Here is a 24,378-nt window from a genome sequence, read left to right on the forward strand (position 1 = left end):
TATGGATCCAATAGAATTGAAAACTAAAACTATGACAAATAAGGACAATCTCATCATCATTTCAGCCACAGGATGTCCACTGCTGAAAATAGGCCTCCCCCAATCACTTCCACATCGCCCGGTTGGTAGCGGCCTGCATCCAGCGCCAGCCTGCTACCTCTATGAGGTCGTCGGTTCACCTTGTGGGTGGACGTCCCGTTACGTTTTCCGATACAACCGTGTGTAACATCATAAAATACTGTAATAGATTTTGTTTTGTTAAAAATGTATAGTTTAATGTGCTGGCGACTTAAAGATAGAATAGATAGACCTCCATTAAATGTCATTACATTTGCGGTATTCGACTCTATGTCTGTTAGCTTTACGCCCGTATTCACAAACATGACTATGAGGTCTCACAGTGCGCGTGGACGCACAGAGTGACACACAAACCAATCACAGAGCTCTATTCAACGCTGTGCGTTCGATTTGCTGCTTAACTCAAGCAAGCATCGTTTGTGAATACTGGCGTTATTATCAAAGTGCCTTGCACTTACTTATGTAGGTAAGTATTTTTTTCGGATTATCAGATTTCAATTAAACCCGAAAGACTGTTCTGAAGATATTAATAAGTACGGGAATAAATGTATTTTATTCCGTGCCTTCGAACGGCAATTAAAAAAAGCCGAATTTGGAAAATCGGAATATCAAATGACCGAGCCCCGAGCCCTCCATTTTAATCATAATTGACATTTCGTACTTTCACGCGACATTAAAAACGCGTTCGAAATTTAAAATAATAAAGGACATGTAACTGGCCACAAGAAAGCACCGCTACAAAATCGGGTTTCTTTTTTAATTCGCGTTCGTTGCGTAACGTTGCCAAGAACGGGTTCCATAGCTATTTATTATCTGTTTTATTGTGCCTGTGTGAATGGAACTGGACCGCTCCCTTTTTGAATTTAAAAAGATATTCGCGGTATGCGAACTTTTTCGAATTTGAATTTGGAACTTGCGAAACGGGTATGGTCAGCATCCCCTATTTTTGTGGACAATGAGCGAAATCGCGAAACATCTTTGCATTTAGAATAAATGAAGTTTTAATACGAACGAATAGATATTTTTAAAGCAAGACAACGGCTATTTCGATGTGGTAGAAGCGATAAGGGTCTAAAAGGGCCACGTTAAGCAATATTTAAAAAGTAGCAATTCATCTTGTCATTGAATCTCTATAGAAATGCGTAGATCGAGAGCAAATTAATTTGCAGCTGCGGAGAATTGATTTGAATTCAAAATAATATTGATATTCAATTAGAATTCAGAACATTAGGGTCTCATCTAGTCAAATACCAAGTGTATTTAGTAACAAAAAAATTACGTTAATTTTAGAATAAAAAATTACTGTATTCCTAAGGCCCTTTCCCACGGTAATCCAGTAATGCAGGATCCCGCAAAACTGGACTATCGCGACTATGAACTCGCAGGACTTTGAAATCCGAATTCCAAATTCAAACGGATCGGTTTTTTGTGGGACACTGCAAACGGTTTGATTTTTATGATGTGACTGGTACTTAGGTAGGTTTACTACTAAACGGGATCCTGAAAAAAACGGGATGACTCCGTTACAAGGAGCCTTTACTTCCAACATCATTTCTCTTCTTGTTAAATACAATTTAGATCTCAATATTTAGTTTTGATTTTAAACAACTTAATGACAAACATCCGTAACATTATTTGTTCTTTTGCATGAAATCAACTAATAAATTACAATTACAAGCCGCGGCTCTAATAATAACCGATAGCGAAATACATTTACAGACTTGAGTACATTATGTAAGCTAGATTTATTATGTGGTCCATTGTGTAGACTACCCTTAACAATGTAAAAAACAAAACAAACTATCGCAATCTATCACGTCATTGTCATTGAATCAAAAATGGAATGCAATTTATAAACAATTTCAAAATAATTTAGAATAAAGAAAACCCGCCCATGTCTGGCACTTTCACGTTTCAGCGACTAAAGAGAATTTAATAGAGTTTTTTTTAGAAAGTAAATAGTTTTTTTTTCAAGAAACACGTCTTGTATTTCTAGTTTGGTTTGCCAATCACATCTTTGGTATACACGTGGTTACGGTTGGCAAGTTTAAAAGTTGAAGAACGACTTCAAAATTAAAATGTTTCACGCGAACCGTTATTTTTTCAATCATTTTGAAATAAAGCAAAGCAATAAACACTAAAATGCTTCAAACATTGATGCATTCTAAAATTGAAAAAGGATCAAAAATATTTTTTTTGCCTATTTTCTTCGAGCTATTAGAGCTGGCCAGTGGTTTGTCACCTCTTTTCTTAGTTACAAAAGTTTGATTCTGCTTTTAATTCAAAATTTGAATTCGTTATGCTTTTTCAGGCAAACAATGTCGTGATATTGTTTTCGCTCAAAACTATTTTACCGATACATCCAAAATTACCTAAAACGCAATATGCAATACTATTTCACTGATTTAGATTGCTAAATCAGTGAAATAGTATTGCATATTGCGTTTTAGGTAATTTATTGAAGTTTAGTGTGTACACAATGTGCGTTGTTTGGAATATAAGTGGTAACAATAGTAAAATACTTTCTTGTGTCTGTATCAAATAATTGTAAAACCGATAAAATAAAACACTTACTGTAAGATACCTACGTAATTAGAGCTTTTTGAGGTAATTGTATAATTGCCATGTAAATTCTTTCGTACCTATTTAAGTTGATTGAATTTCGATTAGTTAGGCATAAAAAAATGTATGCATGTGACTAATAAATTGAAATTGATAAAGAATTTTAAACTACCTCTCTATTAGTAGCACTAATACTTATGACATTTGGAAAGGTTATTGTTATAAAGACTGTAAGTACCTACATATTTTGTACAAGTAAACACGCAGAACTAAGCTAGTTAACATCTCGCATTCCGAGTTTAAAGTACGCAGTAGGTGTCGCATTACAATTGTTACGAACGTCCCTAATATTCTGTCTATTCACTTGTTTCAGTTTTGCGCACAAAATCAGCAATATTTTTGAATTTCGAATCGAACGTCGCTAAAATTCGTCCGTCATTTGTTTTTTGAATTCAAACTGCATTCGATAACACTTTTAATCGTCTCTACATTAAGGCCGGGTTGCACCGGCTTACTTTAAACGTAACTTTAAACCATAATCTGTTTTTTTTTTGTATAGATTTTGACTGACTTTTGACGATTGTCATAGTAAATCTAAGATGGTGCAACCCAGCCTTAATATCTTAGGTCATCTGCTGCCTTGTCACGCAACTTTCGCCCTTATTATTTTTGCGCATTGCATATTTCTACGCATATTTTTGCCCTACCAAAAGGTGAAGGTTAGTTTCGGACATTCGGGGTGATTTAAGCTCTCAATTTGTAACCGAAATGGTACATTTACGCAAAATGTTCTTTTAACGTGTTTGTTTACATCTCTCATAGTTGAGATTCGATTCTCAATCGAGAGAGTTCAAATACAGACTAGGTATAGTTGTTGCAATTCACGAAGGCGAGTGAGCTTTACATGTGTGGTGGCTCGCTACTGTTCGTTTTTCAAAAGTTTTGACCTCAGATCATAGAAAGAGAATAGATATGAAGTCGCGCGTAACTACAACGAGAACCAGTGTCCCCACATTTCCCCCACCACAGCTCCCACACACACATTCAACTGTGTAAAAACAAAGCGACTGAGAGTCTACGACAACATGTGCAACCGGCTTAAAAGTGCTGTGATTGGCCAGAAGGCGTGCCTTATGGCCAATCAATGGCCGCGTGACGTGACGCACACTTTGAAAAAAGCAATTAGAGAGAAGAAAGATAAAATGGAGTCGATAAGATATCGATACTTTAAATCCTGGGGGCAAGGCTCGAAATTGGTTTAAAAAATGCTTGTATGAAAACCTTTTTATTATTATACGTTATTATGGCGAAATTCGTACCGCCTATGTTTATCAAAAATAATGCCTATATTAGGCTTTCAACTAGCTCTTATAGTAATTACATAGTTGACAGTTACTAATCCCTTCTACTATTGTTATTGTTTTTGTAAAAACTTAAAAATCGCAAGCAACTCATGATTTTTTCATTCAAAATTAGAAAATAGAAAATAATAATTTACTTCTATTTATCGATAATAGGAAACCGTATTAGAACACGAGCCCTGCACTATGTTACGACCGGCACATGCGGCCGTACTGTGTATTTTCACGCGTCAGTGGATATCGGAAGAAATAAAATACATTGCGCAGTAGTTACGCATGACATAAAGTGGTTGCTAACTAAATCGTCAATGTACAACGTGTTTGAATTTTTATCACCACTAATTTCGATATCGCAGTAAATGTCACGGCACTGAATTCGTTCGTAAAAATGTTTAGTTTTTTTTATTTATAAGCAAAATACCAATGGATTTGCAATACCTACATGTGGTAAATGACTTCATTGTTCCTGTAGTTCTTCGTTTCACTTATGTTATTGCACGTTACGACGCATTATCCAACAATATCGGAGAACATTTCCTCAGTACGACTGAATCGCGACTAACCTGGCGTCGCGGCCGATGTTCGTTTCTGGGCATATCGCGGAGACACGCGCCACGCCCCCGTTTCACATCTATTCCCTTCTATGATCTGAGGTTTTGACAGACATTACGCTATCGTTATGTGCATGTACGTACACACACAAGTAAAGCTCACTCGCCTTCGTGAGTTGCAAGAACTATACATAATAGGGATCAAAACCGCGCCCTCTAGCGATGTTAACATCTCTGTCACCAAACCAAAGGTACCAATTAAACCATAAAACTATCATTAAATCCGCATCAACACCTGTGGTGACATCACTCCGACCTTAAGGTCCACATTACAGGCCCCAACTAAGGGCTCGGTCCCACTGCCATCCAATTTTACGGGATACAGTAATGTAGGATCGCGAAAAACTGTGTCAACAAATAAGGACTCGATTCCACAAAGACATTTCGTTTTTTTGCAGGATTCCGTTTAGTAGTATAGGTACTTGTTTTAATATTAACGTTCACACGAATGAACATTTCGTTTGCATTGTCAAATGTTAATCATTTTTAATTAAATTATACAGGGTGTTAGGTAAATGGGTATATGAGCCGACACTAGCCCATGTTAACATGGTCATATAAATGGTATGGTGAAGTCAGAAAATTGATATCTTCATTTTCATTATTTTAATTTTCATACAAATCGGATGTAATAAAATTTATTTTGTATGAAAATTAAAAAAATTAAAATGATGATATCAAATTTCTGACTTCACCATACCATTTTTATGACCATGTTAACATGGGCTAGTGTCGGCTCATATACCCATTTACCTAACACCCTGTATAGCAAAGGAATAAATGCTGAATCATCAATGTCTGCTTTTAACTGCATTCGAAAATGGAAAATTTAGGTAATATTTTTTTCTTTTTCGTCCATTTGTTTGTGCTATTAGTACTGGCCAGTCACACTTTTCTTTGGTTTCTTAAAACGTTTATTCAAATTCAAAATTCGAATTCCCTTACATGCTTAGGCTGGGTTGCACGATCTTACTTTAACTGTAACAAACTTCAAAAGTCTGTCAAACTCTATATTGTTGACATTCCACCAGCTCGCACTAAGCGTTCCGATGACTCTTTTATAATGCGAACAGCTAGGGACTGGAATTCGTTGCCTGCTGCTGTCTTTCCCGAAAACTATAATCCGGGCCTCTTCAAGGCGAGAGTGAATAAGCACTTACAGGGCAGATATGTACCATCCTAGACTGCATCCCACTTAACATCAGGTGCGATTGTGGTCAAATACCTGCCTTGTTATGCATAAAAAATAATAATACAAAAAACACCGGTTATCGTCAAAGTTACAGTCAATGGTAGGTGGTGCAATAAGGCTTAACAACTCGATACAAAGACAAAAGTATATAGTTACGGTTAAATTAAGGCAATTAACTCGTGCTTAACCTATCAACACCTGTGCTGACATCACACCGACCTTATGGTCCACATGGAAACCCAGGAGACACGACAGGCTTAGCTCAAGAAAAAGTTGCTCGGCCAAGACCCATATAGCGCGTTTAGCGCGCGATGTAACAGTTTTGATACTTGCATGTGTGCCTTTAGACGGTAAAATATTCGTTAATTTAATAGGACGGTAAAATATGAATTTTATTTTTTGGCAGTTTCAAAAAAGAATGCAGATGGAATAAGCTCTTGGCTGTATAGGATTATGCCTTTGCCTTTTTCTAAAAGAAAAAAAAAAGTAATATGCAGCTAAATTGATACAAATTAATGTACGAAGCGTGAATCTACTTTTAAATCCCTTTTTTTAATAAAACTAAAATCTGTATCTGTATCTTTTTTCAATATTTCAAGCAATCAGTTTCAAATTAAATTAAATTCAAGACTATCATTTTTAATCCACTCAAAAAAATGGAGGAGTTTCTTAATTCGACTGTATTTTTAACCGACTTCAACAAAAGGAGGAGGTTCTCATTAGAATCGAGTTTTGACCAACGTTCATGATGTAAACTTAGGATAACACACATTGAATTAAGTTAACCTTTACTTTAACTACACGATTGAATACTCAGTTTAGTGTTTATTATTCCATATTTTGCGGTGATTAAGGATAAATTCGTAATATTTATGGTAATTTATTTAAATTAAACTCATAATCATTTTTGTTTGTTAGAACTACACATACACAGGTGTAAATGTATTTTATTTATTCTTTAATGCCACATTAATCGGTACATAGGCAAATTTAAAGCCATAGGGCATTATGTGCCAAGCAACCTTTGTGCTAAACAGGTAATTTTTATTAAGAAAATTTAAGTTTTAAAGACAATGACTAATAAAAAGACTAATCCTTTGTCTGCTACTCATAATTACAATAATGGTAGTTAGTCAAATAGTTTCCGACATCCAAAGTAGCCAAAAAGTTCGCAACACGTCTTTGTTATTGGTAAAAAGTTGTGGTGTCAAATTGGCCACTTTGGTACTTTTTAAGCATGCATTACGCACAAGATGTGGCAGTGTAAGATCAAGGATATTAATTTTCCGAAGGGGTATTTTTAAATGAGCAGATACCTGACGATTGAAAAAATCAGCTCAAAACTACGTGATCTATAAAATATTCCACCGATCGAATGCATCAAGTATCAATTGCATACGTCGCGGTACATACGCGTGCTCATGTGTGTTATGTTAATGTTCTATACACTGTGCTACGTTGTAAAGCCTGCACGTGCAAGCTTCTAGAAGTCTATCGAAGCATTTTGGTTGGTTATTACCATAATAATTACTTATTAACTGGAAGAGAATGCTCAATGGCATTAAATTCGCCTTATGCACCAACATTGTGGCATTTTTTTTCTTTTTTCTGCAAATAGGCTTTCAAAAAGCACTTTTACACGTCCCAGTATTAACCCTACCACTGCTTCAGGACAATAAACGGGCCAGTGCTGAGAAGAAGCAGCGCAAGAAACTCAGTCACTATTGTCAGCCATTAAAGTATGAAGAAATGAATATTACTAGCGGCCCGCCCGGTTTCGCATCGCACGTGTATAGGTATTTAACAAAAAGCAAATATAAAAATCATGCCTATGTTCATCAGAAAAAAAAATTCTAATGGTGAAAGAATTTTTCAAATCGGTCCAGTAGTTTTTGAGTTTATTCGTTCCAAACATACAAAAAAAAATCTTTTCTCTTTACAATATTAAGTAAATAAGTAAGAGATTTTTTTTTTATCCACAACGAGGAAGCTCTTGGAAATTTATATCCGCGCGGTTTTGGTAGAGAAGAATAGAAGTTCCCCCAGCTCTTCCCGTGGATGTCGTAAGAGGCGACTAAGGGACAAATATGCGAACATCAGGCCTCCGCAACCCGTCTGGCCAGCGTGGGGGGTGTAGGCCAAATCCTCCATTTGCCTCTGGTAAATGGGAGAGTCGTGCTCCTGTAGTGGGAACTAAATGATTAAATGACATAGAGAAGCCATCTTGAATTCAAATAACACAATGTCAGAGTAATTTATAGAAAAATATAAATAAATACAATAAAATAAGTTCTAATAAGAAGATGGCTACGATTCCTCTACGACCTTACTACGACGCTACGACGCGGCTACGACTCTGCTACGATTTTGTACAAAATTCCGTAACACAAAAATAATTCGAGACTTTTCTGTTTTGACTATGAATAGTTTTTTAAACAGTAGGTACCTACTTTGTCTGTTTTTGTATCACTTTAAGTTTTAACTAGAGGTCAATGGAATGGAAAATCTATAATATACTAGTAATATTATAAAGCTGAAGAGTTTGTTTGTTTGGTTGAACACGCCAATCTCATTAACTACTACTGGTCCGATTTGAAAAAATATTTTTGTGTTGGATAGCCCATTTATCAAGGAAGGCTTTGGCTATAACATCACCCTACAGCCAATAGGGGCGGAACAGTAAAGAAAAATGTTGGAAAAACGGGAAATATTATTCAAACTATTTTCACACGTACGAAGTCGCGGGCACAGCTGGTAAATAAATAAAATCTAGAGGTCAATGGAATGGAAAATAACTAAAATAAGTTGTCAAGTAACTTGAACGGTGCACCGTTTTAGCTATGTCGTGCGTGCTGTATGAGCTATGACGTCACGAGTTGTACTAAAATTCACGTTGATATGTTACGGTCATTAGCGTAGGGCAGTGCAGTCAAATTATACTAACAATTTATAAGGGCTCGTTCACACGAAAATCCAGTTTGCGGGATCCAGTATTGCAGGATTTCCCAAAACTAGACTGTCGTATGAACACATAATATTTTGTGTGTTTAGAATACGAATTAGAACGGATTGGTTTTTTTTTTTAATGTATCACTTATTCTTAACTCCCGTGTAGCCAGGATCTACAGCTTGACCGCCAACAAAAACCCAACCAGTGAACGTCAAGTTTGTCACGGGGGAAAGTTAAACTGTCGTTGGACTCGCAACGAAATTAACCAGAAGAACATAGGAGGAGTACGAAATTAAGAATTGACAATCGACATGCCTTCAGTGCAAAGCGGATGACAGATCATTTAACACTAACCGAAGCCTAACTTGTGTATGCGAGTTGCCACATTAAACATCAGCTCGCAACTGGCTGGCAACAATAAAAAATGGCAACATAATAGACAATACTAATGCCACAATAGTAGACAATTACTTTGGCTAAAAGTGAAAATCAGCCTCCGACTTGCGACACCCGCTTTTTAGTTTTGCAAGACTTTATTGGCATTGATTAAGTTTTTGTGGCTGATAGCCGAAACCGTGTCAGCTGGTCCTTGTGGGAAGAAAATGTGAAAAGCTTACCAAGGTTTAGTTTATTTAATTAAGTATTGCTACGGTAATATTAAGTTTTGTAAGAGAAGTAAGGCCAAAGGGCTATATACTTTACGTGGTAATCAGAAATGAGGAGATCCGTAAACGAATTCAAGTCGCTGACATAGCCCGGCGGATTAGCAAGCTGAAGTGGCAATGGGCAGCGCACATAGTACGAACTGACGGCCGATGTGGCAGCAAGGTTCTGGAGTGGAGGCCGCGTACCGGAAAACACAGCGTGGGACGTCCACCCATAAGGTGGACCGTCGGCTTTATAAAGATAGCAGGAAGGCGCTGGAAGCAGGCCGCTACCAACCGGGCGATGTGGAAATCATTGGGGGAGGCCTATGTTCAGCAGTGGACGTCCTGTGGCTGAATTGATGATGATGATGAAGAGAAGGGAAAATAAGGGACGGGAGCTGAACGGTGAAGGTTTTGGTGCCGACTCGAGATCCGAGGAACGCTGGTTAGTGGCTAGAGCAGGACTATACAGGGTGGAAACGTTAAGTGATCTCACTTGATTATTTCTAAACTATACAACATATTGAAAAACTGGTTACTGATCCTGAAAGTGCTTCATGAGCTCTTTCAAACGGTACTAATAATAGGTTACAGAATAAACTGGATCTATCTGAAAATTCAATGTTTCCAGCTTCCATACTAAATGTATGCCAGACCACAGCCAGACACACAATATTAGAAGTGTAATTTTTTTCATTTAATAATAAACTCTTAAAATAAACTCGTAAATTGTATTCTTATTTAAAATTATTCATGGAAAACATTGGTTTTAGGCTTTACTTGCTATAATATTGTCAAGAGATGTGTGTCATGACTGTGGTAGTACTAAATGTATCGAAGAAGGAAACATTGAATTTTTTGATAGATCCAGTTTATTCTGTAACCTATTATGATACTATTGGATAGAGCTTGTGAAGCACTTTTAGAATCAGTAATCAGTTTTACGATATCATGTGTACTTTTTAAAATAATGTGACTTTACCAAATGTATGGAAGCTGGAAACATTGAATTTTCGGATAGGTCCAGTATATTCTGTAACCTATTATTAATACCGTTTGATAGAGCTCATAAAGCACTTTCAGGATCAGTAACTAATTTTTTGATATCTTGTGTAGTTTAGAAATAATCGAGTGAGATCACTTATCGTTTCCACCCTGTATATTGTGGTGAACCCGTAACACAAGTTTGGCGTACCAGGAGGGGTTAAATACTTCTTTTCTTTAGAAAAAAGCGAATTTCAGGCCTCCCCAACCCGTCTGGCCAGCGTGGGGAGTGTAGGTCAAATCCTCCATTTGCCTCTGGTAAATTAGAGGGTCGTGCTCCTGCAGTGGAGACTAAATGACCTGATGATGCTATAATAAAAGATTACGGGACTATTCCGACCTATCGTTCCCACTTCTGCAACTCCTGTGTAGCCAGGATCTACAGCTTGACCGCCACCGCTTCTTGGCCTTTTGGCTAAGATCAAAGTGTAGTAGGTATCTGTTCTTTTCAGCTAATAAAAGATAAGTCAATAAGTAAAAGCTTGGATTGTAGGTTAGTATAGTACGTATTTTTACTACGCATTTACTGCATCATAATTTAGAACACAAAATAGATAGAAATTGATTTAATAGCTCAAATAGAACAATGAGGAATATTATTACTGACCTATTTCAAATCAAAGTCCATATTTAGTTATTAAATCATCCATTATCAAAGTTAGCTGTTATCAAGAAATGTTTGAGCAATTTAGTGCCTAACTACATTATAGATAGATGCTATATTTGGCTGTTATTTTTAGAAACAAATGACGTTCGCAAATAAAAACAAAAATAGGCCTTTACTTATTTAGGCTGAGTTTCACCACCTTCATTTAAACATAACCGGTGATTTTTGTATGAAGTTTGACAGACTTCTGACGTTTGTTATAGTTAAGATGGTGCAACCCAGCTTTAAAAATAGGCGATTCCAATTTCAAAATTACAGGCAAAGGCAATAACGAGCGTCGAGCCTATGCACAACGCATAATCGTTTGAAAACCGCGAAATTCGAATTTTAAATTTCGACATTTCGCGATAGGACGCGCGTTGTCTCAATTAAAACTTCACCTGCGCCCTTCATTTAAAATTCGTCCTTATTTTTATTCCGTACAAAGTTGTCATTTGTTTGAAATCTGTCACATCGTTTCAATTTATAGCAAAATAATCGTTGTTTGTATCGAAATAAGGTGCGTTTTCGTTTGCAACTAAATGCGGCGTGCAGCCAATCCAAAAGTGTGTCAGAAGTTGAACACGCTAACACAAGGTCGGTCTATCTATGAATGCGCGTGCAAAAGCGCGGATGTGCGTTGTATGATAGCTTGTACTATGACGGTAATGCATTGTCTAGCCATACAAATATTGTATGGATTCCGCGATTCATGACTCCAGTTGGATGACTATCGTCTGGGAGTGTTAATGTTTTTATTGGTACCAAAATACAAGGAATGCGAGGCCTACATAAATTTTTGTGACTCTACTAACGAGAAGTCCTATCTAAAAGCAGATTTAGACTCGTTCCAGTCCAGTTTTGCGGGATCCTGCATTACTGAATCCTGTCCTGATTTATCCGTGGAAACGAGAATTATAATAGCACTTTGTGTGTCCCCTCTGGGAATCAAACCAAGGAACTCTGTCTGAGCCTCAATCTCTATCAGCACAAAACTCGTTGAAGCAAAACCATTAAAATTATTTGTATGTTAAAGGCAAATTAATTTAGGTAACTTAATTCTTACTCATATTGAAGTAAACTAAAACATCACTAACTTTGTACCATCTGAGATTTGAACCCAGGAGCCATATGCCCGTTTTCCACCATCAATCCCTAATTTTTTAAGTAAGTACCCTAACACATTACGGGCATTTTTTTTCATAGGGGTCACTTAAAAATTAGGGATTGATGGTGAAAACGGGCATTAATCTGTCACAACTACTCGTTGAAGGTAAAAAGCTAAAGGCGTAGTGATAAGCAAGCGCGCCGAACGCAAACAACGCATGCGCTACTCTTGCGCAACGAACGTTCGCGAGGCGTCAGCAGAACAGTTTGGAATAATTTTAAAGTGTGCGTAACCAGAAGTCAAATTCCAAAATTAGTATTGTTAAAGTCTAATTTCATAAACAAAACACTGGATACTTACGAGTAACTTGCACTAATTTGCTTAATTTTAAACTCAAATTAATCACATAATATCAAGTGATCCGTTTGCTTATTTACCTCCTGTCACATAAAAAAAAGTATAAAAAAATACCTGCCTTGACCTGCATAAAAAAAATCGGGCGTCCCGCTAATCTGACGGTTGCCATGTAATTAAAATAAAAAAAAGCTCAAACTCATCAATCCAGCCAGTCTGCCCAGGGTGGAGAGTGTAGGCCGGACGGATGTAACTACGGATTTTACGAAACTCCACCCCAAAGGGGGTAAAACGGGGGTTGGAAGAAGTATGTAGTAAATATTTATGTACTAGCTTTCCGCCCGCGGCTTCGCCCGCGTGGAATTTTGTCTGTCACAGAAAAACTTTATCGCGCGCGTCCCTGTTTCAAAAACCGGGATAAAAACTATCCTATGTTCTTTCCCGGGACTCAAACTATCTCTATGCCAAATTTCATCAAAATCGGTTGCGAGGTTTAAGCGGGAAAGCGTAACAGACAGACAGACAGACAGACAGACAGACAGACAGACAGACAGACAGAGTTACTTTCGCATTTATAATATTAGTTGGGATTTATGTATAGTTGTTGCAATTCATGAAGGCGAGTGAGCTTTACATTGTGTGGTGGCTCGCTACTGTTCGTTTTTCAAAAGTTTTGACAGACATTACATTATCGTTATGTGCATGTACACGTACAAACACAAGTAGAGCTCACTCGCCTTCGTGAGTTGCAAGAACTATAGTTGCAAAAATAGTTTTTGTGAATAAATAAGTACAAACCATCTTTGGCCCTTAGCATCAGTCTAACAAAACCTGCATAATACCACTACGCAGCCATAACTAAGTCTGTGATAACCGTGACGTAAGCAAGTGTAAGCAAACAAACACTGCGTTTGCGCAACACCGTCAGCAGACAACTCGATGGCCCGATGACTTTCTATTCCACTGTTTTGATGGACAGACAGGTATTTATTTAAATTTTGATGAATGGACACGGATACCGGATTTGGTGATTAATAGGTGTTTAATTTTGTTGTTTTGAAGATATTTTGGTGTCTTTTAAAAACTTATACAAATGTCCCAGGATTTTTCTATTAATATTTTTAGGGGTAGGTCAGAGGTCAAGCTATTTTCTATAGCAGTTTGATTCACCCATTCTGGGACATCCTAAATATGCTTATTTTAAATACATAATAAAAAGGCAACCTCTTGGAATCGCAGACCAAATTGAAAAATTTCAAACAGAGGGCGGTTGCTGCTCTTTCTTATTCTGAATTCGATTCCTAGTGAGACAGAGAGCGTAAAATAATGTTTCTTTACCAGTTTAGCTGACTGAAAAGGAATTTTCTTTTCCTTGACAACATTTAAACATTAGAAATTGACTGAGAAAAGTATTTTAATATACGGCAAAATGTTGACTGACGACTTCACTAAACTCTACTATGCGGAGGCACAGAGGGCTCTGTGACCTACAGAGGCAATACATATATGCAATTAGCATTCTACTAAAAATTAGTTGTACCTACTTACTGCCTACCTCGAAAAACAAGTGCCCATTTACCAGATTTACTTATTTATTTATTTATGTAAATGTTCTGGCCTGGGCCATAATTCAGCTCTAATGTCATGTCAGTTATAATATAACATGTGTTATTCGGTATTCTTACATAGTTTAAGGACGAATGTTCTACTCGAAGTGACATCACGCACGATCGTAGTACCTAATTGAACTTCGTTGTTAAGACTTTAGTATTAAATATTAAACAGCTAGGGACTGGAATTCGCTGCCTGCTGCTGTCTTTCCCGAAGACTATAATCCGGGCCTTTTCAAGGCGAGAGTGAATAGGCACTTACAGGGCAGATTTATGTACCATCCTAGACAGCATCCCACTTAACATCAGGTGCGATTGTGGTCAAATACCTGCCTTGTTATGCATAAAAAAAAATATTATAAGCAGATTATGAACTGACTAATAAGGTATTTGACATAACCAATCAAATAATACGTACTTTTATGAATTGTCAAAACGTGACTCTACCATAGATTTTGTAGGGACAAACCTATGACGTCACTATTTCGCCAACTCAATTGACTTACTTTTATCAATTACAAAGCAACCAAAAATCTTAATGTACAGTTGATTTAAAATTAACTGAGTTTTTATGAACAGAATGAAGTGCGTTTTTAAAAAGCTGCGCTTTAGTTAATTTTGAATTGTTTATGTGTGAACAATTGTTTATCATTAAATATTATTGTTTTAAATAAAGAACTGTTAATGTTCTATTTACGAAAATTGGAGGTAGGATAGCCAATTTCTCTGTGGTTGAGGATTACGGGTGAAGCTCGCTTATCATCACTTTCCATCAGGCCAGATGAAGGGCAAGAGCTTCTTCGTTGTGGATAAAAAAATGTTCTGTTCAAAGATAGGAAGGCGAACATTTTTCACACATCTGCGTCATGCATCATCTTAATAGTGATTCTCTCAAAAAAGAAATCTGAGAAAAAACATTCCAAAAATTTTTTTTTGTTTTACATTAAAAATCACAAAATTAACGATAACTTCTAACCAACGAAAATTCGAAGAACATACATGGGGGTGAAATGGATAGGTCTAGTCCTCTCCTACCACCTGCCTTCGGCTTGACACCTTACACGAAACATCCTGTATAATATTTGTAATATGACAAAGTGCTATTAAAAGCTTTTGAACGTGTGTATACTTTACCTTTTACCTTTATAGCATGCGTTTCGTTATTTGCTGACGGTACCGCTAACGGTTTTCCTCGTTGCGACACCGTATGGCCATTTTTCAAGGGAAAGTAGTGACGAACGCGTGCGCCCATTTTGCGATCCTTTGGAATGCGTTTGTTTGACGTTTGCAAAAAAGTTTTAAACACCAAATGAAATTATTAAAATTTTCCAGCGAATAAGTCACCTCTCGATTAAATTTTTTCAATAACTTGCAATATTGCAATAGGTAGCTGCCTTGTCTTACATTAAAAAAAATCGAATTGCCTAAGGTGGGAATCGAACCCACGACTTTTCGCTTTTTGGGCCACTGCACTCACCATCTTTTCAAGTTATTTACAAAAACCAAAACCAATTTTTTTAACTCTGCTTATTTTTGGAAAGAGTAGGTATAATAAAAGAGCGTAACTTTATTTTTTGGTGTACCATAAATGGTTTGAAAATTGCTGAATTACATTCCATTTATAACAGTAATTACCAACTACACAAAATTAAAATTAAATACCAATCGTACAAAATGGAAAAACATAGAGACAACATTCGAACAAAATCCAAACGTTTTATCTAAAACAGGCAAAGGAATTAGAAGTACACAGCCTTGACTAGCAAATGTGTAAATTCAAATTCAGAAGCCCTACGCGTGACGTCACCTAGGTTCGCGTGCACAGCCAACCTTGGCGGCATAATGAGGCTGCATGAAGCTGGTATCATTGACACATTACGATGTTTTAAGAAAAAAATTGAGAGGCAACATTCCCATGATTATTTTGTTAGGATTTGAATTTAGAAGCGCAGAATTCTATTTTTAAACTTATGAATTGTGCAATGTTTTTAAGTTTTTCTTTTTTTGATCACGTTCCATGTGGCCTGTAAAATTCTAAAAGTGTTCGGATTTGGTAAACTGTCAAATGCAAAATATTCATTCTAAAAGAATGTATAAATTTTTATGATTTTCTCTTACTTTTGATAGGTTTTCATGAAATATTTGAGCAACTAATAAAAGGACCTGTTTGTCAAAACCCCGATATACATCATATCAAGCGATCAATATTTGGAAGGGAAAGTGAAACGCTGTCGTGACCGGCCACGTTTGTTTTTTACACTGCCTACTCACGACTTGGGTTTCTATAATATACAATGCTACAATCACAATTTACTTTTGACAGACGTATTTTTCTTGACTACAATAAGGGTAATCATGTTTATGTCAAAGTTATCGAATATTCTCTAAGGGATTGTAGACGTACGTCGTAGGTATATCATACCACGTAGACATTCCGTTTTTTGCAGGAACTGTTTATTGCAGGATTCCGTTTAGTAGTCCTACTAATTCCTATTCCTACTAATATTATAAATGCGAAAGTCTGGATGTCTGGATGTTTGTTACTCTTTCACGCAAAAACTAGTGAACGGATTTTTTTTGAAACTTTATTATTGTTTGTAACCCAGATTAACATAATAGGCTATAATTTATGCCGATCTGTGACACTAAATTTCACGCGGGTAAAGTCGCGGGAAAAAGCTAGTCTAGTACATTATACATGTTTTAATACTAAAGTTCACACGAACATCTTGTTTGCAGTGTCCCGCAAAAAACCGATCCGTTCGAATTTGGATTTCGAATTTCAAACACAAAACTTGTGAGTTCACAGTCACACGACAGTCCAGTTTTCTGGGTCCTGCATTACTGGATCCAGCAAAACTGGATTGCCTTAGGAAAAGGCTAATCAATAAGCAATCTTTATTTGTTAATTACGCCCGTATTCACAAACGATGCTTGTTTAAGTGAAGCAGCAAATCGAACACACAGCGTTGAATAGAGCTCTGTGATTGGTTCGTGTGTCACCCTGTGCATCCACGCGCACTGTGAGACCTCATAGAAATGTTTGTGAATACATTAAACTCTTTTTTATGCAGAAATTCCATTACATAATTATTACGAGACATTTCACAAATTTTAAGCATTTTCCGAACAAAATGACGCCAACTTAGTATTCTAGACCATTCTAGGGCAGATCTAGAATAAGAAATAGTATTCTAGTATTACGTAAATCAATTTCTAGGCACGTTTCTCTCCACGTAGTTTCAGTCTAGCTGGATTCATACATAAAACATAGAATGTAAATTGGAATATGCCATTTTATTATGTCATATGAAATGGACTATGAGAATACCGTGACTTTTTTCTTTAATAGTTTCAAACTGATGAAGTTAAAGATCAGAGGTTAAACGCGCGTTGAACACTTGTTTAAATTGACGCTTAGATTGGGTTGCACCATCTCATTTTAACATTTTAATTCCATACAAAAAGCATCGGTTATCGTCATAATAATAGTTGTTGCAATTCACGAAGGCGAGTAAGCTTTACAGTGTGTCAATGTGTGGTGGCTCGCTACTGTTCGTTTTTCAAAAGTTTTGACAGACATTACACTATCGTTATGTGCATGTACACGTACACACACAAGTGAAGCTCACTCGCCTTCGTGAGTTGCAAGAAAATTTATTCTCAACTTCAGGAGCACATCCTGTTAAAAGCAGAGGAATATAAAAAAGTTGTTGTTTTGGAATGAATATACTGTATTCATTTTTGTTCCTACAGATTTTCTTACTTCAGTCATCATCACGTTTATTCTAACATTGCTAATAAGAAGAAGCGCAAGAAGCTCCGCTCCACTTTTGACTGCATTAACGAGATTCATTAATTAATTTATTAATTTTGGGATCAGTCTTTATTTTTCGGGCCGTACCTACAGTTTTTTTCCTTTTACGTAGCTTATTCATTCCAGTCATCATCACGTTTATTCTAACATTACGAGGCGCTATGCCCCAGGTCGCGTGCGCGCACGGCCTCGTATAAATGTATGCGCGCGGGCAACAAACGTGAGCTGTCGGGAGACTATTCACTAGCTCGTACTGTACCTTAACTTCGAACTCCTATGTTCTTCTGATTAATTTCGTTGCCGGTCCAATGACAGTATAACTTTCCCCTGGGACTAACTTGACCTTTACTAGCTCGTACTGACTGCGGCTAAATTTGTATGAGATTTTGCTAGAATTTTTAAAAATCCGACTTGCCTTATGTCCCCTACATGGGGCAGAGGGCATCCACAACAGTCCTCCATCGCGTTAGGTCTTGAGCTTCGCGTTTGATCTCGCTCCAAGTCTTGCCGATCTTCTTCGCCTCATCTGCTACAGTTTGCTTGGGGCGACCACGTTTGCGTTTTCCTTGGGGGTTCCAATCTAGAGCCTGCTTGGGGGTGTAATAGGGGTTTCTTAAGAGAGTGTGGCCGATCCAGTTCCACTTGCGGCGCCTGATCTGTAGTTGAGAGTAGAGATAATCTGGGTTAAGATTGACCTACCTACATATACGACTCTAGGGGAACAATTTTTCGCACAAGAAATGTACAGAGAATGGCACATTAAGTGTTAAGGTGTTGAGATGCAGTCTAGAATGGTCATATCTGCCCTGTAAATGTATTCACTCTCGCCTTGAAAAGGCCGGGATCATTCGTATTCGTGTTCGCATTCCTACCCTAGCTGTTCAATTCCGAAATCTTCTCGCTCTGGCTTTTTTTAAATGTAGTTACTTCGCTCCGTCAAGCGATTTCGATATTGAAACCATCGCGGTGTTAATTTTCTGGCAGTATTAACCAGTGCTTATACATAACGTGATATTCCTAATAACCTGTTCAACACTAATAATTATTTTCTTCTTTCCAGGTAAGAAATGGACGTGTTTAAATTCAGCACTCTATTATCACCACCAGTCTCGCCTATTTCCAAGTCTGGTAAGTATACGGGACATTTGACGTCCCGATCAAGGGTAAATCGGGACGTCCCAGCTGAAATCGGGACTGCAGACAATGCTATCCATACTGCCGCGCCGTGCTAACGATATCAGCAGTTGATAACTCTAATATTTTGCTTTTCATAAACTCCTGTCAGCCCATCTGAAATAGAGCTCATTTCAGCCATTTTTTTGCCAAAGTTACTGCGGATATCGCTAGTACGGCAGCATACCAGTTGACATATTTGGTATCCCAATCAAGGGTACCCAGCTAAAATCGGACATCAGGCAGTCCTTCGCGCTCCCAAGTCCCATCCATTTAGTTCGCAGAACTGCTGTACCATCACTGGTTGGGTTTTATTGGAGACCAGACTGTAGATCCTGGCTATACAGGAGTTGCAGTGGTGGCAACGAGAGGTAGAATCAGTCCCGAATCCAATGAAAATCCCCAAGTAGTTCCAAATTTAAAATTAAAAAAACCATTTTAAGTTTAAATTAGGAACTTTTAAAAAAAATGTATTACATCTATTTCTACATCTCTGGTAAGCTAAAAAGACAAAACCAAAAAACAATTGGTTTGAATTACGAATGCTTTTTAAAAAAAGAACGATCAGAATAGGTTTGAATTAAGAACATTTAAAAAAGACTTATGCCCGTTTTCACCATCATTCCCTCATTTTTAAGTGACCCCTATGGTAACACATAACAGGAATTTTGTTTTCATAGGAGGCACTTAAAGTTAGGGATTGATGGTGAAAACGGGCATTATTATTATCTATTTATAGTTTCTACAACTTTTGCTGACCGAAAAAAAAATTGAATTAAGAATGTTTTTTGGAAAAAAAAAGAACATGCATTTAAAAAAAAGAATGATAGATAGATGATTAATACATCTGCGTATAAACATTAGATAAGACTTTTAACGCGCCTCAGACTTTAGAGAGTGCCGAAAATAACTTTCTCCTTAGATAACCGACCGGTTAGTTTAACCGTTTGTGTAACTGTCATGACTGTGTGACGGGGAATGGCTGTAACGGTGTTTGAGTTTAGAGGCTCTGTTACTATGCGTTTGTTCCTGGTTTATTTATTTATTTACTAGCTTTCCGCCCGCGGCTTCGCCTGGAATTTTGTCTGTCTCAGAAAGACTATATCGCGCGCGTCCCTGTTTCAAAAACCGGGATAAAAACAATCCTTTGTCCTTTTCCGGGACTCAAACTATCTCTGTGCCTTTCATCAAAATCGGTTCAGTAGTTTAGGCGTGAAATCAAGACAGACAGACAGACATACAGACAGAGTTACTTTCGCATTTATAATATTAGTATAGATTTATTTTTTGGTAAACATACAGTTACAATATAATTTAACTTAGGTACGGTCCGCTTTGCACGATGAAGTCGAACTTTAACTTCGAACTCCTATGTTCTTCTGATTAATTTCGTTGCGGGTCCAATGACAGTTTTACTTTCCTCGGGACAAACTTGACCGTCACTGGTTGGGTTATTGGCGGTCAAGCTGTAGATCCTGGCTACACAGGAGTTGCGGCGGTGGGAACGAGGAGGGAATAGTCTTGTTAGTTTGAGGTATGGAAGCGGCACGGTATTTTTGAAACGTCAAACGTCAGACTTCAGTGTGCCTACCATGAGTTTACGTTAGGTGAGCTCGCTAGCGAATACGTCAAAAAATTCTATGAAGATTTTATTTCTTGAAAGTAGCCACTAGGGGCGCTGCACAATATGTCATACATTTAAATGTCATTTTTTTACGCAGTCGCTAGCGAGCACACCTAACGTAAACTCATGGTAGGCACACAGATTTGTATGGTCTGGCACGTCATAATTATGTCAATGTCACCCATCCCCTGCCGCTCCCATACCTCAAGCGCTGACTGGTTAAGCACTAGCAATAAAGTATTTAGTATTGACTTGTAGATCAGGGTTTCCCAATTTTTTTTTGCCAAGGAACCCTAATTGATTATACTTTTTCTAGCGGAACCCCCGTACTACTCCGCCCGCACGCCCTGCCCCTCCCTTGTGCGTAAACAAGTCGGTGCGAGCGAACAACGTCGGTCACGAAACGTGGGATAATATTTTTACGGAACCCTTGCGGCCTTTCCACGGAACCCCAGGGTTCCACGGACCACCATTCGGGAACCGCTGTTGTAGATGATTAACAAAAAAAAACAATTTATGATACTGTGCCCTGTTACTGGAAGAAAAAATATTTAAAAATTCAATCCAGCGTCTTGGCCCGTGGACCAAGCTAAAAGTGGGCCAAGTCACTGGAAGAATCACGGGTCCCAGATTCGAGTTCCGATTGTGTCAATTTACGAAAATAATCTTATTTCCCTGCTTCGTTGGGAGAAGACAAGGATTCATTGCGTGACACTTTGCACGTAATACAGAAATGTAGAGTCTGCAATGAACCCACTTCAAAAATTAGCAATTGACATTAAACCCATTGGAGAAAATCCATAATTATGTGCTACCTAATTATAGCTTTATTGTGACATAAATGATTTATGTTGTTTGACAGTTCTTTACATTTATTTATAAACTTACTGACTTGATAAACACCTTATTCATAACATTTTTATCTAAAGATCCGAATAAAATAACTGTTAAAATACATTAAGATACAAGAATACTTAATTAAATGGGAGTGTTACATTAAATAACTTTAGTTATATCACACTATGAGAAATGAAAGTAAAATTGCTCGCAAGAGTTACGAAATGTCTATTTAATGTTTTAATTAGTTATTATTTAGATAATAACATCGTCTCAAGAAATAAGTTCCAATTGTAACGTTTTTAAAATGTTAATCATCATCATCATCTCAGCCATCCACTGCTGAACATAGGCCTCCCCCAATGCTTTCCATGTTGCCCGGTTGGTAGCGGCCTGCATCCAGCGCCTTCCTGCTACCTTTATGATGTCGTCGGTCCGAAAGTTCAATTCAAATCGATTCAGCAATTTGTAAAAATGGCAACAAATTATCTCTATGTCATAATTTTGAAATTGTCGATTGGGAGTACTTTTGATTATTGATCCAGCGCCTATAATAATCGAATTAAATCCTATTATTTGACTACATACTAGCTGACCCGGCGAATTTCGTACCGTCTATGTTCATCAGAAATAATGTGGGATTCTAAGGTGAAAGAATTTGTCAAATCTGTCAAGTGATTAAAATCAAATAAACAATGAAATCGATAAAATATAGGTATAGCCTGACCAGGAACATAAAAACCCTCGCCATGTTGCGGAAAATTAATGGTACTAATTTCTTTTAATGGCAACAGTAACTGAAAACTTCATTGACATGTCACCTTGCATGTCAGTCTATTGCTGTCAAAGTGTAAACAAACTTTATTTTAAATGTGCGCAATTGATTTTGTGAATTAAATTGCTAAAATCTTTATATAGTCGTGAAAGAAAAGTGGTTCACAATGTGTTAAAGTATCTGTCGAAGAGAAATACTAAGGGTTCGGACAATATTTTCATTGAATAATGTTTCCGACAAAGGTTGTCAAATTGACTGACATGTTTATCGTATAGTACAGTCAACTATGGAAATTAGCTGTGGTTTGTTTCAACTACCTATTTTAAAGTTTTTTGTCACTTTGTAAGTATTGAATTTTATGGAATTGGGAAAGAAGTACCGAGCTTGAAGCGTTCATGAGCAGACATTGTAGTTGAATATTCAAGTTCAGAATTTGATTATTGATGAATAATAATAAAATCCTACTTGCTCGATTGATGGTTTCATTTAATTTATTTAAACCAGTTTACCTATAATATAATACGTTTTTGTTAATTTATGAAAATATTAAATAAGCCTATAATCCTGAATCCTGATACATAAAGTTAGCCTATTAATTTAATACAGGTACGACTGTACTCAGTGTTGCACTATCAAATGCAATTGAAGCGCCTCTATGCTAGGGTTTTTATGTTCCTGGTCAGGCTATACAATAAAAACTTCCAATGGAGATAATAAACCCCGCGAAAATCAAATTTGGAATGTCACCAACTTTCCTTGTCATCAAATCAAACTTTTTATTCCTTATTCAAAATTTAAAATAGCAGAAATTACGAAATACCGCGTTACAAAACGTTATAAAACCTCTTAGAAGCATGGGAACTGGCCGAAAACATCTAAGAATCAACTTTCGTTTTTTTTCTACACGGTGAAAGTCGCCAGTATTATAACAATTTTGCGTATGTGTGTGTATGAGACGAAAAATTGAAATTCGAATGCGGAAGTCCGTAAGTGTTATGTTATATTATGCTTTTTTATTAGCTGTCGTAATAATTTCTTTATTATTTAGAAGATGAAGAGAAGATAAAATATGACGGACATTTTGGACGACCACATTCTTGAATTTGAATATGGAAGTGATTAATTACTATACATAAATATGATTTGATTTGATTGGATGCAGTAAATAATATTAATAAATAGATACATACATTGATAGTGATACTTTACAGAAAAAAAATATAATAAAAGTATTGTTGAATCAAAAGAACTGACAGATTATTTACTATGTACCTATTCGTAAACGGCCCAGTTAGGGTAAGAGACCCCGTTTGCATCCTTATGAGTATAAAAAAAAATACTGTAATATTAAAAATAATATTCATTAATAGTCTCTATGTCTCTCTCTACCTACATAGAGAAAAATATTAAAATATGCCCTGGATGTATTTGAAATGAACTAATACCAACTTTCGTGGTTTTAGTTTAAAACCAGTGCTACACATTTTTTTAAAAGGAACGTAGAGTCCACAATTTAAGCCAACATAGTTTAATGCGATTTAGTAAGGAAGTTGTGATAAAAATCTATTGTAACACAAATTTACTGACTCAGTTATCTTGGAATTAAATAAATCATATAAAATGTTTGTGCTATAATGCCTTTGCTTGGTTTAGACAAAAAAAAAAGTTTTATGTCTTTGCTTTTGACGTAAGCAGTATGAAAAGGTTTGCCTTCGCTTTTAAAACTCTTTAAAAAAATTCAAACTTTAAACCTTTGCTTTCGACATAAGCAGTATGAAAAGTATGCCTTCGCTTAAACCTTTAAAAATAAATTCAAAAAGTTACACATCACCGAGTCTGGCATCAATTTCATAACACTTAATTATTGTCAGCTGACTCATTCAAGGAAAAAATGTAAGGATGAGAGTTGATTCATTAAACTCTTTATCGGAATTAGTATTTAAACAGACTTAACAGTTAACCTTTATTTATAAAGACAAAAACATCGGT

The 24,378-nt window shown here is 36.7% G+C and overlaps 1 protein-coding gene and 1 pseudogene across 3 annotated transcripts in view; both read left to right on the forward strand.

Annotated features, from left to right (window-relative positions):
* The window catches only part of Hr3 (nuclear hormone receptor 3 ROR-beta), a 135,922-nt gene that overhangs the window by 32,201 nt on the left and 79,343 nt on the right, over positions 1-24,378 (forward strand). The window lies entirely within an intron of this gene.
* LOC114365454 (uncharacterized) lies at positions 10,841-10,969 on the forward strand (annotated as a pseudogene).

This window comes from Ostrinia furnacalis, unplaced genomic scaffold, assembly GCF_004193835.3.
Source record: "Ostrinia furnacalis isolate ACB-3 unplaced genomic scaffold, ASM419383v2 OfSCF7590, whole genome shotgun sequence".
Lineage (NCBI taxonomy): Eukaryota > Metazoa > Arthropoda > Insecta > Lepidoptera > Crambidae > Ostrinia > Ostrinia furnacalis.